Here is a 16,791-nt window from a genome sequence, read left to right as displayed (position 1 = left end):
AGTGATTTCATGGATTGTTAAACTGAGCTGTCCACATATGTATTTAGCTACACATGCTTATCATATGGACTGTGGACATCAGATGCAGAGCCCAAGGGAAGAGGGTGTTAAAATTTGCTCCAGGAGTTAGGATCAATGTGAAAAACAAAAAAAGAAAAATATACATCTGGAGTCACTTCATCCAGAGAAATAAATACTGGTCAAAAAACATAGGTACTCATTTGATGTGCTGATGGCAGTTCAGATTCCACATTGCCCAGGCTTAAGGCAGGACAAATATGTGTGCTTTGATTTTCCTTTTCTTCATCCTGAACATCCCTCTTTTCCCATCTAGTTTCATTCATCTTAGGTGCGTTTGGAGATAAAGAAAAAGACTTTGTGATGAGTTGTATCTACAATTTTCAAATAATTCATATGCCAATAGACACAGAGTATTGGAATGAATATCTGAATATACAGTAAGTGCTTTTTCAATTTTCCATGTAAATGTCTTGACATTTTTTATGGTTATCTGATGAGGATCAGAGGAATACTTTGACTTTTCTGTCCTGTACTCTCAGACTGCATAACAAGAGAGAATCATTACTTCTTTACAGACATGTGGCTTTTTTGACTTTTAATTCTTTTCAGGAGTGTTCTGATTTTATTTCTGTTAGCTTCCTCCTTTAAAGATGGATGCTGAGAGAAAAAAGTTACCTCTTCAATGATCCATCATATATGGGCCTCCTAAACATAGTTTCCATTGTACTGTACACAGTGATGTATGACTGAAAGCAATCCCATATATTTCAACAAATTTTCTCCTAGGTACATTTCAGTAAATGACTATAGAGTCAGTTGATGCCCCTTTCATCAGTGTGTGTCTCCTACTGCATGTGCTGGGATCAGCAGTGTTTCTGGTACACATATCCCCTGGGATCTTTAACATAGATACAAAGATGCTCTCTCAAATTCCTTGCATGTAGTCACACTATGGTTTCTAAAGCTGCATTGATCATGACAATAAGAGATCAGTTTACTGGGAACTATTTTCCTGTTGCTCCATACTTTGCTTTTATAGTTGCAAAAACAGCAGTTTTTCTATATAAATAAAGTGAGTTTTTCACACTCTACATAACATAATGTATGCTTGGACTATAGTGGATATGTTAGCATATTTGATAAGTGGTGAGGATATCACTTATCTTGGTAACAGCCTACATCCCTTGTCACTTTCATGAGTGACAGCTGTGTTATGTGATAGGTGACAACACTTGATAACAGATAATGAAATTATCTACTAACCCAATATTGCCATTACTTATGAACCATCATCTTCTCCATTTATGTCTGAATTGTTTATTTTATGAGACTTAAGTCATATTTATCTCTTTCATTTGTATTTCTATACTATTACTATGCATCCCTGAACATCCTATTGGGACTCTAGATGAGAGAAGCATGGGAGAATGGCAAAGTAGAAGGAGCCAGAGGGTTCTAGAAACCTACAAGTAGAACATTATGATAGGCAGATTTGGGCCCAGGGATCCTGCTCAAACTAAGGTTCCAGCCAAGGACAATACAGGCAGTAAACTTTAAACCCCTACCCAGATCTAGCCAATGGTCAGAACAGTCTCCACACTTGAGTGGAGAGTGGGATATGACTTTCTCACATACTCTAGTGCTTCACATTTGACCATGTCCCCTGGAGGGGGAGACCTGGTGGCACTCAGAGGAAGGACAGCAGGTTACTGAGAAGAGACTTGATACCCTATGAGCATATACAGGGGGAGGTAATCCCACTCAGGAACAGTCATAGGGGAGGGGAATAAGGGGAAAAGGGGAGGGAGGGAAGAATGGGAGGAAACAAGGGATGGGATAACCATTGAAGTGTAACAAGAATAAATTAATAATAAAAATAAAAAAAAAAGAAATTTGGGATTCATACAAATTTTCTGGATTGCTCAGAGTTGTTTTCAAACACAGAACATTGGACAACTAGGCCACTCATCCAGCTTAAGTAATTGATGTTTTCCAACATTAGTTGTAGGATATAGTGATTGAAAGTACAAGCCCTAAATCCAAATCCCTTTTGCTGTTACAGAAATTCTCAATAAAAAATATCCTGCTTAGAGATAAAGAATATTCTAATATGGCCCATTTTACAAACAAAAACACCACAGAGGTACAATATACAAGTGGAAACTGATGGTATTGTATTCTAAGCAAATCATTGCAAAGGGTATAGTATGTTTGGTGGCTATTGGTCAGACAGGACTTGACAAGGGAGAGACAGGAACTATTTTTCTCATAAACAAAATATTGTATTATTTTATATCAACTCAAGTGTTGCTTTTTTAACATTTACATTTTCTCAAATTTTTTCCTATTTCATAAACATGAATTATTGGCATTTTAAAAGCTCACTGCAGTTTATGGATGTTCCTTGTTCTCAGTAGGGAGCTACAGTTATGTTAATGTTACCAGAATGGTGGTCAAAATAATGTTTCTTGATACAGTTTTCTTTTGGTGATGTCTTAGATGTTCTGAGGCCATTTTATAAAAAAATAATTCTGGCTTCAAATTCACATTAATCTGCCTGCATCTACCTCCATGAATGCTGGCATTACCGGCATGTACCACCACATCTAGCTCAAAATGTTTTCTAGAATAGTTATGTTACCAGGATATACTCAGTGTGAGTAAATCACATGTGTGTATAACCGTAAATAGGTGAACAATAATGAGGTGGTGGTTTGTGATCTTAATCTTTGTTCTCAGTATCTGAAGAACATTTGAGTCAGAATAGTCTAGAGCAAAGTATAATTTGGAAACTTGTGGGTTGAATTATCCTGTTATATCCTAAACAATTAATTGTTCCTGTTCACACAACATGTGCATACATACATAATTTTATCACTTATTATTTATATATATATGAATTTGTAAAACAACAACATTTTAAAAGGATTTTCTTTCTCCAGTAGACAAACTGGAAGAAAAGACATCTGAGATGGATATGGCTATGATGTGATTTGTTAAACATATTGCCACTAATTAAAAATAATTTTAAGTACAGTAACTAATGTAGCCCCTGAGATGGGCTATTGTGCACTCATAATTCCTCCTTTCACTGCCTTAGGTAATTCCATTAATTTCATGATAAAACTCAAAAACATCTCACAAGCACATATATTTTAATATTGCTCAATAATTTTAACTTAAAATTTCCTCAGAATTTCTCTTCTGTCAAAGCCAATGCCTATGTCTTTACCTTCTGAGACAGCAACAAGAGATGGAAACCGTCTCTGTGGAAGATGTCAATATGTCATTATTTTTGGAAGACACACTCTCATGAGTGTTTAAGGATTTTGTAATTTCTAGCTTCTTATGTCACTACAATCTGACAAAACAGGGCATCCGTTTCTGTCTTTAGAAGTGGAAGGCAATACTGTGCAATAACGTGTACTGCTTGTTTTCATTATGAATGATTACCTATATATCTCTGTCCATAATAAACACTGTATCCTTTTACAGCACAACAAAAAGCCAGCAATTTTCTTTTGCATTGGCTTTTGCCATGGGTGAAGTCAACAGGAACCCTGGTCTTTTTACCAAATATCTCTATGTTGGAAAACACTGTAGTTGGATGTAAGACACCGTCATACTTAAAGAGTTACATTCATATGAAAATAAACAATGATACGTCCCTCCCTAATTATGACTGTACAAGAGAGCCAGTGTGTGGAGTGTTACTTACAGGACCAAACTGGGAAACATCAGCAATATTGCAGACATACATGATTCTCTATGTAAGTTATCAGGTAAGAGTTACTGGTGCGGGAATTTCTGAAATCACGTTTCTTTTGTTACCATTCAGAGATTCTTAGAAGAGTTTAAGAAGAATAAAGGCCTCATGATTATATCAATCTATTTGTTCAAGTACCTTAATATTTAGAGGTTTGATAGTTTTCTACATGTCCTTGTTTGTAATAGAGATGAGGGAAGAAGTAATAGATAATTTGTCTCTCTAGACCACTTTGAAGAGAAATGTGTATATAAGATTTTATGTATGTATGTTGATTCATGCTGCTACCTATGTCCTAGGTTCTTCAGATTACATTTGGACCTTTCCATCCTGTCTTGAGTGATCATGAACAATTTCCACATCTATATCAGATGGGCCCTAAAGACATATCTTTAGCTCTGGCCATGGTCTCCTTCATACTTTACTTCAGATGGAACTGGGTTGGGCTAGTCATATCAGACAATGATCAGGGCATACAATTTCTTTCATATTTGAGAAGAGAGATGGAAGAAAATACAGTCTGCTTCGCCTTTGTGAGCATGATCCTAGTCAATGTGGAGTTATACATGTCAAGAGCAAAAGTATATTACAACCAAATCATGACATCTTCCACAAATGTTGTCATCATTTATGGTGACGTGGAGTATACACTAGCTTTGAGGTTAAGAATGTGGTAATCTCTAAGTATAAAGAGAATATGGATCACCACCTCCCAGTTGGATGCCACTATACATAAGAGGGACTACACACTTGACTCATTTTATGGGATTCTTCTTCTTGCTCACCATCGTCCTGATATTTCAGGCTTCAAAAATTTTGTCCAGACATGGAATCCTTTCAAATACTCAGACAACTATCTGGCAAGCATGGAGTGGATGTACTTTAACTGTGATGTCTTGGCATCTAACTTTAATTTACTGAAGAACTACTCGTCCAATGGCACATTGGAATGGCTAATGGAACGGACTTTTGACATGGCCTTTAGTTGTAGCAGTTATGACATATACAATGCTGTGTATGCCGTGGCCCATGCTTGCCATCAATTTTCATTTCAACACGTAGATCATCAGGAAACAGTCATGTTGTTGGTCTCCAAACAAGTGTGCTTGAAGGTACTATGTCTTCTATTGGATGATATTTGTTGTCATCAATGACATACTTTTATAAGTCTCTCACATACCCAATCTGAGTGGAGTAGAAATGAAATATAAAGCTTTACAAATGCAAAGTATAGAGGCACTAGAGTATTAGGGAATTTTGGCTACTAAGTCTATTGACTTTGATACAGAGAATCTAAATATTATCACAGTTGTTAAAATACTTGAAACATAATCAGTGATTTCTAATTAATCATGTCCTTGATGAGAGGATGTAACCTTTTTCCTTAAGTACCAAATGTGTTGTAATTATGGAATGGATGGTTTTCCTAAATATTTTAGACTGATTCAGACCACACGGTAGGTACTAGCATCATTCCTTGGGTTTGTGAGAGTATTTATACAGGAGATAGTACTGGAATTCAATTCAGTACAGTCATGTTTGTGCATGTGTGAGAAATTCTACTTATCACTTTGTATATGCATATGTTTTTCTGTTGCTGTGAATCTCTTTGCATATTTGCGTTTCTGTTCCTATGTACAGATGTTTCTATTTCACCAGACTATCATTCCAATTATCTGTGGAAATGAGCAAACATTTCTCTACGTATCAATGTCTGTATGTGTGTTTGTATCTGTCTTCATCTGGCTATGTGTATTTTTGAATGAATGTGTTATGAAGTGATGAGTGTGTATTTTTTATTTTGGTGGATGTGCTTGTAGTCTCTTAACATCTGATCCTCCTAGTCCCACTCTCCATTCATTCTCTATCCCCTAATACTCAGAAAAAAAGATCCCTCTTACCCACCTATCACAGCTCATCATGTTGCATCAGGACTGAGAATTTCCTCTTCCCTGTGGCCTGGTGAAGCATCCACCCCATGTTGTAGTGATCATAGAGATCAGATTAGGCAACAGAGTCCTAATCTGAGACATCCTCCACTCTCCTTTTTATGCGACTCACATGAAGCCAGTGCTGCCCATTGGCTTTATCTGTGCAGGGGATTTAGTTCAAATCTATACATGGTTTTAGTTGGTATTTCAATCTACACAAGCACTTTTGGTCCCCAGTTAGTTAGCTATTCTGCCCTTTTTCTGGACCTCTGTTGCCTCCTGATCATTCTGTCTTGCCACCAACTTTTCCACAAGGCTCCATAAACTTCATTCTTTCTTTTGTCTGTGAGTCTCAGCATCAGTTTCTGTCCACTTCTGTGTGAAGCAACACAGAGAACAACTATATGTGGCTCCCATGTGCAAGCACAAGAGAGTGTCATTAATAGCGTCAGGGTCTGGCTCTCTGCCATGGCATGGATACCAGGTTGGTTCACACATTGTTTGCACATGCCCTCAGTGTCTCTGCTATATTTATCCTTGTATGTCTTGTAGGCAGGGTAAATTTTGGGCTGAGGTTTGGTAGGGTGGTTTGGTGTTCCACTCCTTCCACTAGGAATGCTGTATAGTCTCCATAACACTTGCTATAAGGACTCTGACCTAGAGTCACTCCCATATACTCCAAGAAAACTACCATGTCTTGTGTCTCCAGATTGTCCAAGAGATGTTAATTTTATTTGTCCAGTTTCTTTCATTGCAGTTTTGCTCTTGGATAATTTCATTAAATTTGCCTTTAAGATAAAATCAGATTATACTACCTGACTTTAGGAAAGAGAATGCGCACTACAGTATGCTATTTCTATTTCAGTTTTACAACATTCTGAAGAATATCCACTTCACAAATCCACTTGGGGACAGAGTGAATATGAGCCAGAGAGAAAAACTGCAGGAGGAAAGTGACATTTTCTATATTGCCAAATTGCAACATGGTCTTGAAGTTAAGGTGAAGATTGGACGTTTCAGCCCATATTTTTCACATGGTCAACAACTCCATTTATCTGCAGAGATGGTGGAGTGGGCTACAGGAATTACAAAGGTAGGTTTGAACTTACTGTACTTATTTACCTGACTCAGCAGTAAAAGCTGTCAAGCATGTACATTCTAAAATAGTGAAAGAAAATTGACTGTCAGTTAAGGAATCAAAGGGTGTCCCCCTATGCCATGTTTCTTTTTCTTTTTTTCTCTTTGATGGAATATATTTTTTAGTTTGTAGAAGAATCCACAATTTTATACAGTTACTTTTATCCTATTAGATGTCTTTTGGGATTTTAATATAAACATAATATCTTTTATCACTGTCTGGTATTACTTGCTCTAACATATGCAATGGTTTGTTAGTAACAGTTTGATTACTGCACAGTGATTTCTAACTTTCTGTTGGAAATCTGGCACAAATGTCAAAGATATTGCAGTTATAGTAAGGATGGAGTAAAGGAAAACATATAAATAATTCATTTTTATGTTGAGCTTCTAAATTCTAAATGATTCTACATATGAAATTAAAATTTCATGAAAAAATGTTAGATTTTTGTAAAATTTATAACAATGTCTTTTATTCAACTAATATTTTCTTTTCATGTTTTATACAGAATGTTTTAACTGTATGTATGTTTATGGTATACTGGGACATGCAATGCATATGAATTCCAAAAAGAGATTGAGACTGCTGGGAACTTAATACAGATTACTTCCAGACAGTGGGTTTTTTTCAAAGTCATACACTTCATGAGCAATAAGTTTTTATTGACAATGAACAATCTCTCCAGCTCTGAATGATACACTGTAGAAGAAATTTCTCTGCAGAAGAATCTTGTGTAACTCCCCTTAATCATGGCATAGTTCATTCTTACCAATAATGGGATTTATAGTTTAATTCACTATATGTGGCTTTAAGAAAATAAATTTCACATGATGAGTGCTATGTATATTAGAGATATGACTGCTGATGTGGGTGGTGTTAAGGTATTTCTTCCTGTTACCCAGTTTTAAAGTTCATTGCATTTTAAAAGACAGCTTCAGGAATCTCTTCAATTTTTAAATGAAGTGATATGTCATATTGCTCAGTAAATATAAAACTTATAGTAAATTATTCTCTTCAGCTTGATGAGAAAAGTCTGTATAATGGAAAAAAATGTGAGCTGAAAGTGTAGCTACTGAAATACATATCAATTTGTTGATAAGAAATGAAAACTCATGTTTTTTATAATCACTGCTAAGTACAACATTAATAAGCAACCACCAGAAGAGTATACAGAAGTCAAAACAATGTAAAAAATTCTCTGGTCCCTTATAAACATATTCAAATAGAGGACATATAACATAAATATGAAGACACAGAAAGAAATAACATGACTCCATGTTATATTCAAAGACATAAATGAAAGTATGTTCAATGACATATAAAGCAACAGATTAAAAATAACTGTAAGAAAATCCAAGAAGATGGTGCCAATCATTTTCTGTGTCTTGTATGCAGAACTAAGCCAAGGGATTGTGTTGGGAGCTACAGAACATCAGATCTGGAGTACTCTGAGTGAGAGGGGCCCATATTCTCTGGAATATGAAAGGGTTTGGTTAAAGGCCATCAATTGGTGAACAGAAGAGTGCCTGTATTCCTGTGTTCATGTGTCTGGGACTGAACTGTGAGCATCAAGCCACCAGAGTCTTGGTCTTTTAACTCAAGGGATACTTCAGGGTATGGCATGCTGGTAGATCTGTCCTCAGATTCCTCTGCCAAGCCACAGAAATTTCCCAGGTACAGGTATGGATTGGTGTGGGCTCCAAAGCCAGCTATACTCCAGACAGCACTCTCTACTGCCACATTGTCTCAGACTGAATTGTGAGTTGAAGGGTACCAGTGTCTAAGTCTGCTAGCCCAGGAGAACCTCACAGTGTGGAGCACTGTTTGATCTGGATGTATGTCAACCGGTCAATTCATGGAATGTTCCCACCACGTCCAAGCAAGCACAGACAAAGGAAGGGTCCCTAAACCTTAGTTGCAAGGCTGTATGTGGACAGCCTCCTAGCTCTGTCTTGGGCCAATAAAAGATCATCCGGAGGAATCACCGTACTTGATCTCAATCTGTACTATAAAGCAACAGTATTTTAAAAAGCATGGTACTGGCACAGCAATAGGCTGGTTGATCAGCAGAATAGAATCGAAGACTCTTGATATGAATCCACACACATATGGTCACTTGATTTTTGACAAAGAAGCCAAATTTATTCAATGGAAAAGGGATAGCGTCTTCAACAAATGGTGTTGGTCTATTTGGATGTCTATGTATAAAAAATTGCAATCGGAACCATATTTATCACCATGCACAAAACTCAAGTCCAAAGGATCAAAGACCTCAACATAAAACCAGAGACACTAAATCCGTTAGAATAAAAAGTGGGGACAAGCCTGGAACACATTGGCACAGGAGACAACATCCTGAACAGAACACCAACAGCCCAGGCCTTAATGTCAACAATTAATAAATGGGACCTCATAAGGCTGAGAAGCTTTGGTAAGGCAGGAGACACTGTCAACAGAAAAAAAGCTACAGCCTAAAGACTGGGAAAAGTTCTTCACCACCTCTATGTCTGACGAAGTTCTAATATTCAAAATATATAAAGAACTCTAGAAATTAAACACCACCAAACCAAATTACTTAATTGAGAAATGGGTCTCAGAACTAAACAGATAATTCTCAACAAAAAACTATCAAATGCCTGAGAAACACTTAAAGAAATGTTCAACCTCCTTAGTCATCAGGGATATGCAAATCAAAACAACTCTTAGATTCCATCTTATACCCCTCAGAATGGCTAATAAAAATTTCAAGTGACACCACATGGTGATGAGGATGTGGAGAGAGAGGAACACTCCTTCATTGCTGGTGGGATTGCAAACTAATACAGCCACTTTGGAAATCTATCTGGCGCTATCTCAGAAAACTGGGGATAAGGCTTCCTGAAGAGATAGGTATTCCACTCCTTGGAATATACTCAGAAGACGCTCCAGCACACAAGAAGAACACTTGCTCAACCATGTTCCTAGCCACCTTATTCATAATAGCCAGAATATGGAAACAGCCTAAGTGTCCCTCAATAGAAGAATGGATAAAGAAACTGTTCTACATTTACACTGTGTAATAGTACTCTGCAATTAAAAACATGGAATTCCCAAAATTTGTGGACAAATGGATTGAACTAGATATGCTCAAAATGAGTGAGTTAACCCAGAAGCAGAAAGGGTCAAGTGGTATATAGTCACTTATATCTAGACACTAGCCCAAGGGGCATATTCCATGAAAGTGTTCACTTACCAGAAAAGTTGGACAGAGGGGAGGACATCCTATTGGGGCTCTAGGTGAGAGAAGCATCAGAGCATGGGGAAATAGAAGAATCCAGAGGGTCCTTGAAAGCTACAAGAAGAACATTATGATGGGTGAATCTGGGCCCAGGGTTCCTGCTCAAACTATGGCACCAGCCAAGGGCAATATGTGCAGTAAACTGTGAACCCCTACCTAGATCTAGCAAATGGACAGGACGTTCTTCACAGTTGAGTGTAAAGTGGCACCTGACTTTTACAATAACTCTGGTGCCCCATATTTGACCAGGTCCCCTTGATGGGGAGGCCTGGTAGCACTCAAAGGAAAGATAGCAGGCTACCAAGAAGACTTGATACCCTATGAGCATATACGGGGGAAGAGGTCCACATCATTCACAGTCATAGGGCAGGGGAGTAAGGGGAAAATGGAAGGGAGGGAGGAATGTGAAAATAGAATTTTGGGATAACAATTCTGATGGAAAATGAATAAATTAATAAAATAAATTTTAAATAAGATAATGCGATGAAATTGCAAATATTATTAAATCAAACTAAAATATGCAAGAAAACAATAAAATAAATCAAACAAAAATATCAGTTTAAAATCTCACCAAGAGAATATTGCAAGTTGAAGACTGGGTGAGAAGATTTCAAGACAAGACATACGAATTAGAATGCTCAAGTATGATGAAGATAAAATAAAAAGAGAATGAAATACAGAGGATACCAAGGACATATGATGAAGAGATGAAATTTAAAAACCGTGACCAAAAGAGTAGAAAAAGGACAGACTAAAGGCATCTATATTATACTCACTAAAATGTAGTTTAAGTTTCTTTTAAAAACTTGATCTGTGACCATATAGAAACAGTACTTATTTAAATGCTAACCTCTCAACATCATAAAAATCCAGCATCGTTTTTTTGTTGTTTGTTTGTTTTGTTTTTAGATAGCGTTTTACTGTGTATCCTTTGCAGTCCAGGTCTCAGTGCAGCAGGGTGATCTCAGAATCATAGCAATTGCCCTGTCTCTGCCTCTGTCAGTGTTAGGATTAAAGGCATACACAACTACAAAAAATGATCCAGGTTTTCATATCTATTATTTAAATTTGCTTTGTAACAACAAATATTATGGAATGCTTCTATATAGAAGCCCCATTCATAGATGAGCTGTGTATAAAGGATTACACATTCTACTATGGAGGCTCTTAAATGAGAAGAGTATCAATGATGTGTGTCAAACATTTAGAGACAAAACTGTCAAGCCCATTTACTATACACAGTACATAGATTTCTCATGAATGAAAGAAACAGAGCAAAGTTCAATAAGAACACAGATACAGAAATTCATGTCCACTGACACAGCAGTATAAATGATCATTTAATAACTTCTTCATACTTACAACTAAGATGAACAAAAGTTGCCAAAGGTACATAAAGACAATACTAGAACATCAGAAAGAAAAACAGCTATTAGAAAAGAATCAGTATTGCAAAAACAACATACTGAAATAATTAACAAATAATTGTAAATAATACTAGAGTTATAGTAGTCATGTTCTCTAATTGAAACACAATGGAAATAAAAATGGCTCATTAGAAAGACAGGTTTATTGCCTCTATGGGGAAGTAAAAAACTCATTAACACACATGAAGAGAGCTGTTCTTTCTATAAGAATACTTGAAATGCATGATAATGAAGTGTAATAGACAACGTTACATAATAATCCCTATGAAGGGTATGTATGGAATAATTCTGGATTAAACACCTACCAAAAGAACTTAGCAGCAAAAGAGAAAGATGACTCTCTAAGTACAACATGATTTCATTCCAGGAAGGAAGCGTGACTCAAAATACATAGATCAATTAAGTTGAGTCAATCACATAAATAATCTCAACTATAATATTACATTTTATCCACAATAAAGAACAAAGTATGCAAAGTGAGAAGACCGAAAAGGATCATCTGTCCAATGCGATGCCCAGTTTCAATGTTCACTCTTATGCAAAGACCCTCAAGTTCGATATTTTATTTTAATTAAAAATTTTTCTATTTACATTAAACAATATATATTGAAGTGCCCCCTGTATTTACAGTCCCTGTGGAGCCTGTTTACCTCAGGAAATACTCTACCCTCCAGCTAAATACACAGAAATTCACTACTTTCACACCACAATTAAACTAGGATTTGTCTACTCAGTTCTTTTTCTCTTTACACTTAACATGTCAAATTTACAATGCCAACTTATTGGGGGTCATGTTTGGTATCTGAGATTCTAGGACTAATTTCCCTCATCACATAATTCTTTTAGTCTTATATTGCTAATCTGTTGCTGTGATTAAGTACTGACCCTAAATAAAGTGAGGAAAAACAGTTGATTTGGCTCACCAATTACTGTCAAGGGAAGACAAGGCAGGAATCTGGCGATTAGAAGGGTAGACCCTGAAAAAATCTCTGCATCCTGGCTTATTCTGCTTGATTTCTCATAGAACCAAGCCTAGGAAGAGCACCACCCACAGTGGGATGGGCACTCATACATAAATTACCACTGAATTAAATGCCTCCCAGGTCCATGAACAATCCAGTCGATGGAAATGATTTCTTTAGTAATTTTCCTCTGTCTTTTTACTATACTCGGTGTCAATTTGATTATAATTACATAGAAAAATCTGTCTAAAGTCTCTGTAGTGTTTACAAAGAGGACACCATCAGTTTTTTTCTTATAGTTCTAGGAGTTGGAAAGCAACTCACTTTTTCATCAATTTATTTCAATATGTTTATATGCATGACACAATACAATGTACTAATTGACATGTGCTCCCTTGGTTCTTATATATAGAATAATATTACTCATAACACAACTAGCTAATAGAATATATGTGGAAGAAGTAGATAAAAATGCAGATATCAGCATGTATCTTATGTTTCTCAGATATCGCCCTCTGTGTGCAGTGCTGACTGTGGTCTGGGATTCAAAAAATTCTGGAAAGAAGGAATGGCAACCGACTGTTTTGAATGGAACCCATGCCCAGAAAATGAAATTTCTAATGAAACAAGTGAGTATAGGGGCTCTTCAGAAACTTTCAAATTTATCTTGACCCTCTACCCACTCTGAGATACTTCAGTTGTCTAAAAACCAATTGAATATATAACACTTGAAATTTTCCAGAGTAGGTCTATATGGAAATACAAATATTCACAATTTCCTGAACAACAACAAACAATAAACTCTTATGTCTTTATGGACACTGTGACTCATTTACAATTGATGGAGGATCACATTTTCTCAAGGAAGGAGTTTTGATAATGAAACTTCAGTTTGGCTGTATTTCATAGTTTTTCTTAATGATTTATCTCTTCTTAAAATATATAGATTAGAATATCATTATGGAATTTTAATAGCATTTCTTAACTTTCTTGTATATATATAAATGTGTGTGTGTGTGTGTGTGTGTGTGTGTGTGCCTGTACGTGAGATTGTGCACACCACATATGTACAAGACACCATGACTCTGACATATCACTGTTGGGTACCTAACATAAGTTCTCTGATATTAATATAAAGGTTAAATATTACTTGTACAGTTATGAGAATCAAAGTATGAGATGGAAGACTTTGTTTATTCTCCAGAGGCCCATTTTCAAATGTCTGATGTCATCTGAATCTAGCATGTGGGGATGGTTTTTCAGACCTAATCAAGGAATTATAAGAAGTCTTGTAATCAATAGTTTATACACAGCATCCAATTAATAGTATAATAACATTGAAGGTTAGAATAATATATAAGAAAGAATTTAGTTCAAAATATTACAATGTTATTGCCACCAACACAGAAAATATTAGTCAAATAATTATTTATTTAGAGGTGACTAAATGGAAATAGCCAATGGATAAATTTTCACATCTTTTGCCTGTAATCCTATATGACTAAATGAAAGTTCTTAAAGGGCACTAGTGGCAATTGAGATGACACAGAATCTAAATCTCTTGACACAGAGGCTGACCAACTGAATTCATGCCCAGGATCCATGTAGAAGGAGTATGTAACTAACTCCTAGAAGATGACTTCTTACATACATGTATTCCGACATACAACATTCTCTAAAACAAACTCCATGTAATGAAATTGTTTTAAATGCAAAAACAAGTGATAATAGCGACTATTTACATTAATGAATATCACAAAAGTTACACAACATTATTTTTATGTCTTTAATTAGGTTTACGTTTTGGGGTGGGAAGGGGATGCATGTAACAAGTGCAGATGCAGGTGAGAGGCTACTAAAACACAAGTGGACAGAATTACATGCAGTTTTGAAACACCAGAAAGAAGTGCTGGAATTTGGACTCATGTTTTCTGAAAAATAGGTATATTCTCTTTACATTGGAGCCAACTAGTTAAGATGTATAAACATATTAACTAATTACATCTGAGCATAAATGCATTTCTCTAGATAAAAATAATGAACTACCTGGAAGCACATCATATCTCTCTACAATTATCCAACTATTGGGTGAAATATTAATCACATATATTACAGTTGCCATTCTGGATCCTGCAACTTGTGAATGGAGTACTACAGGGTAAAAAATAATCTTGGTTATCACTATTAGAATTCTTTTGTTATCTTGTTCATTTTGTTTATCAATGTGTATTTCTATCTTGAATCCATTCACAAAGTTTGGTTCTCATAGATATTAAAAGAACAGAGGAGGAGGGGGCTGAATGATTCCAAACTGGATGAAAGGTTTTAGTGCTCAGTATATACATAATTTTCACTGTCCATGTTGATGTTGGTGCTTCTCATTAACAAGTATCAGGAGTCTTTTTCCTTACAGCTAGATAAGCATACAACTGACAGCATCATTATTTAACATTTCTGTAGTTTTCAATCATTAACAGTATATTCATAGGTCATTCAACTCTCACCCTTCTACATCCTCTTTATAATTCTAATAAACCTCAGATTCCTGAACTTCCTTATTATTTTTACATGAACATGCACACACATAAATATAAACCCACTCATACAACCCACTGATTCAATTTAATTTACTTCTCTATTAGTGTGTTTGGACTAGTAAATTGAAACTCTAAAATTTATAAGAGGTCTTATCCCAGTAGAAGGCTGAGTATCCTTCTGTCACACAGAGAACATTGATAAAAGAGTCAACAAACTCAGGAGACAATGAATATACAGAATTAGTGATTTTAAAATATACGTAAGTACACTGTTGTTAATGAATTTACCTTTCTTAAATTGATGAGTCTAAGGCATTTCAATATAGCACCAAGATGATGTGAAAAACTGTGCCTAAAAACAACAATATAAATGATATCAGGAACAAAATTCAATAAAATGTAATGATTGCTTGCTTTTTCTTTAAAGGGAGTGAGTATTATACAATACAAATATTGTTGTGAAGCAATGTCCTCAATTTCATACTGAGTATTAAAATGTACATATTGCAATGCTTCTCCAATGTCATATCAATGAAATGCTGAAGCATCACTAATAAAACCTCCATTTCTTTATCAGATGTGGATCAATGTGTGATGTGTTCAGTGAAGCAGTATGCCAACCCAGAGCAGACCCACTGTATAGACAAAGCTGTGGTCTTTCTGAGCTATGAAGATCCATTAGATATGGCTCTTGCCTAATAGCCCTGTGCCTCACTGCATTCACTGCTGTGGTTCTTGGGGTTTTCATGAAGCACCGTGACACTCCTATTATAAAGGCCAATAACAAAACCCTCAGCTATCTATTACTTATATCACTCATGTTCTGTTTCCTCTGCTCCTTGCTCTTCCTTGGGCGTCCAAACACAGCCACCTGCATCCTGCAGCAGATCACATTTGGAATTGTATTCATTGTGGCTGTTTCCACAGTTCTGGCCAAAACAATCACTGTAGTTCTGGTTTTCAAACTCACAGGCCCCAGAAGAAGGATGAAGTATATCCTAATATCAGGGGTACCTAACTACGTCATTCTCACTTGCTCCCTATTCCAAGTAGTTCTGTGTGCAATTTGGCTAAGATCTTCTCCTCCATTTGTTGATATTGATGCATACTCAGAGCATGGCCATATCATCATTGTGTGCAGCAAGGGCCCAGTTACTGCAGTCTACTGTTACCTAGGATACTTGGCCTGCATGGCCATGGGAAGTCTCACTGTGGCTTTCCTGGCAAGAAATCTGCCTGACAATTTCAATGAAGCCAAGTACCTGACATTCAGCATGCTGGTGTTCTGCAGTGTCTGGGTCAGCTTCTTCCCTGTATATCACAGCACCAAGGGCAAGGCCATCGTTGCTGTGGAGATCTTCTCCCATCTTGGCTTCCAGTGCAGGAGTACTTGGATGCATCTTTGTTCCCAAGTTCTACATAATTTTATTAAGACCAGAAAGAAATTGTATCCAAAATATCACAGAAAAATCATGATTCTTAAAGTCATATATTATGAAGTAAGACTGACAAATAATTGTTCTGCATAACCACCAAATAGAAGGTTGCAATGCAATATCTACAGAATCATATCTATCTGTTAAATGTAGGATGCGTATTCTTGTGATAAAAAGAGACTAGTAATTGAAATGATCATGATCAAACAACAATTAGCTTGTATTTCTTAATTAGCCTAATTGAACTAAAATAGCATTTTCAAGGTATTGGAAGTAAACCGTGTGTTCTACTTGAG

At 36.2% G+C, this 16,791-nt stretch overlaps 1 pseudogene; it reads left to right on the top strand.

Annotated features, from left to right (window-relative positions):
* The first annotated feature begins 278 nt into the window (after positions 1-278).
* Positions 279-16,535, top strand: LOC127183544 (vomeronasal type-2 receptor 116-like; annotated as a pseudogene).
* Positions 16,536-16,791: the final 256 nt, after the last annotated feature.

Source organism: Acomys russatus, chromosome 31 (assembly GCF_903995435.1).
Source record: "Acomys russatus chromosome 31, mAcoRus1.1, whole genome shotgun sequence".
NCBI classification, from domain to species: domain Eukaryota; kingdom Metazoa; phylum Chordata; class Mammalia; order Rodentia; family Muridae; genus Acomys; species Acomys russatus.
Note: the sequence above shows the minus strand (reverse complement) of the source record. Positions and strands in the feature narration are given on the sequence as shown.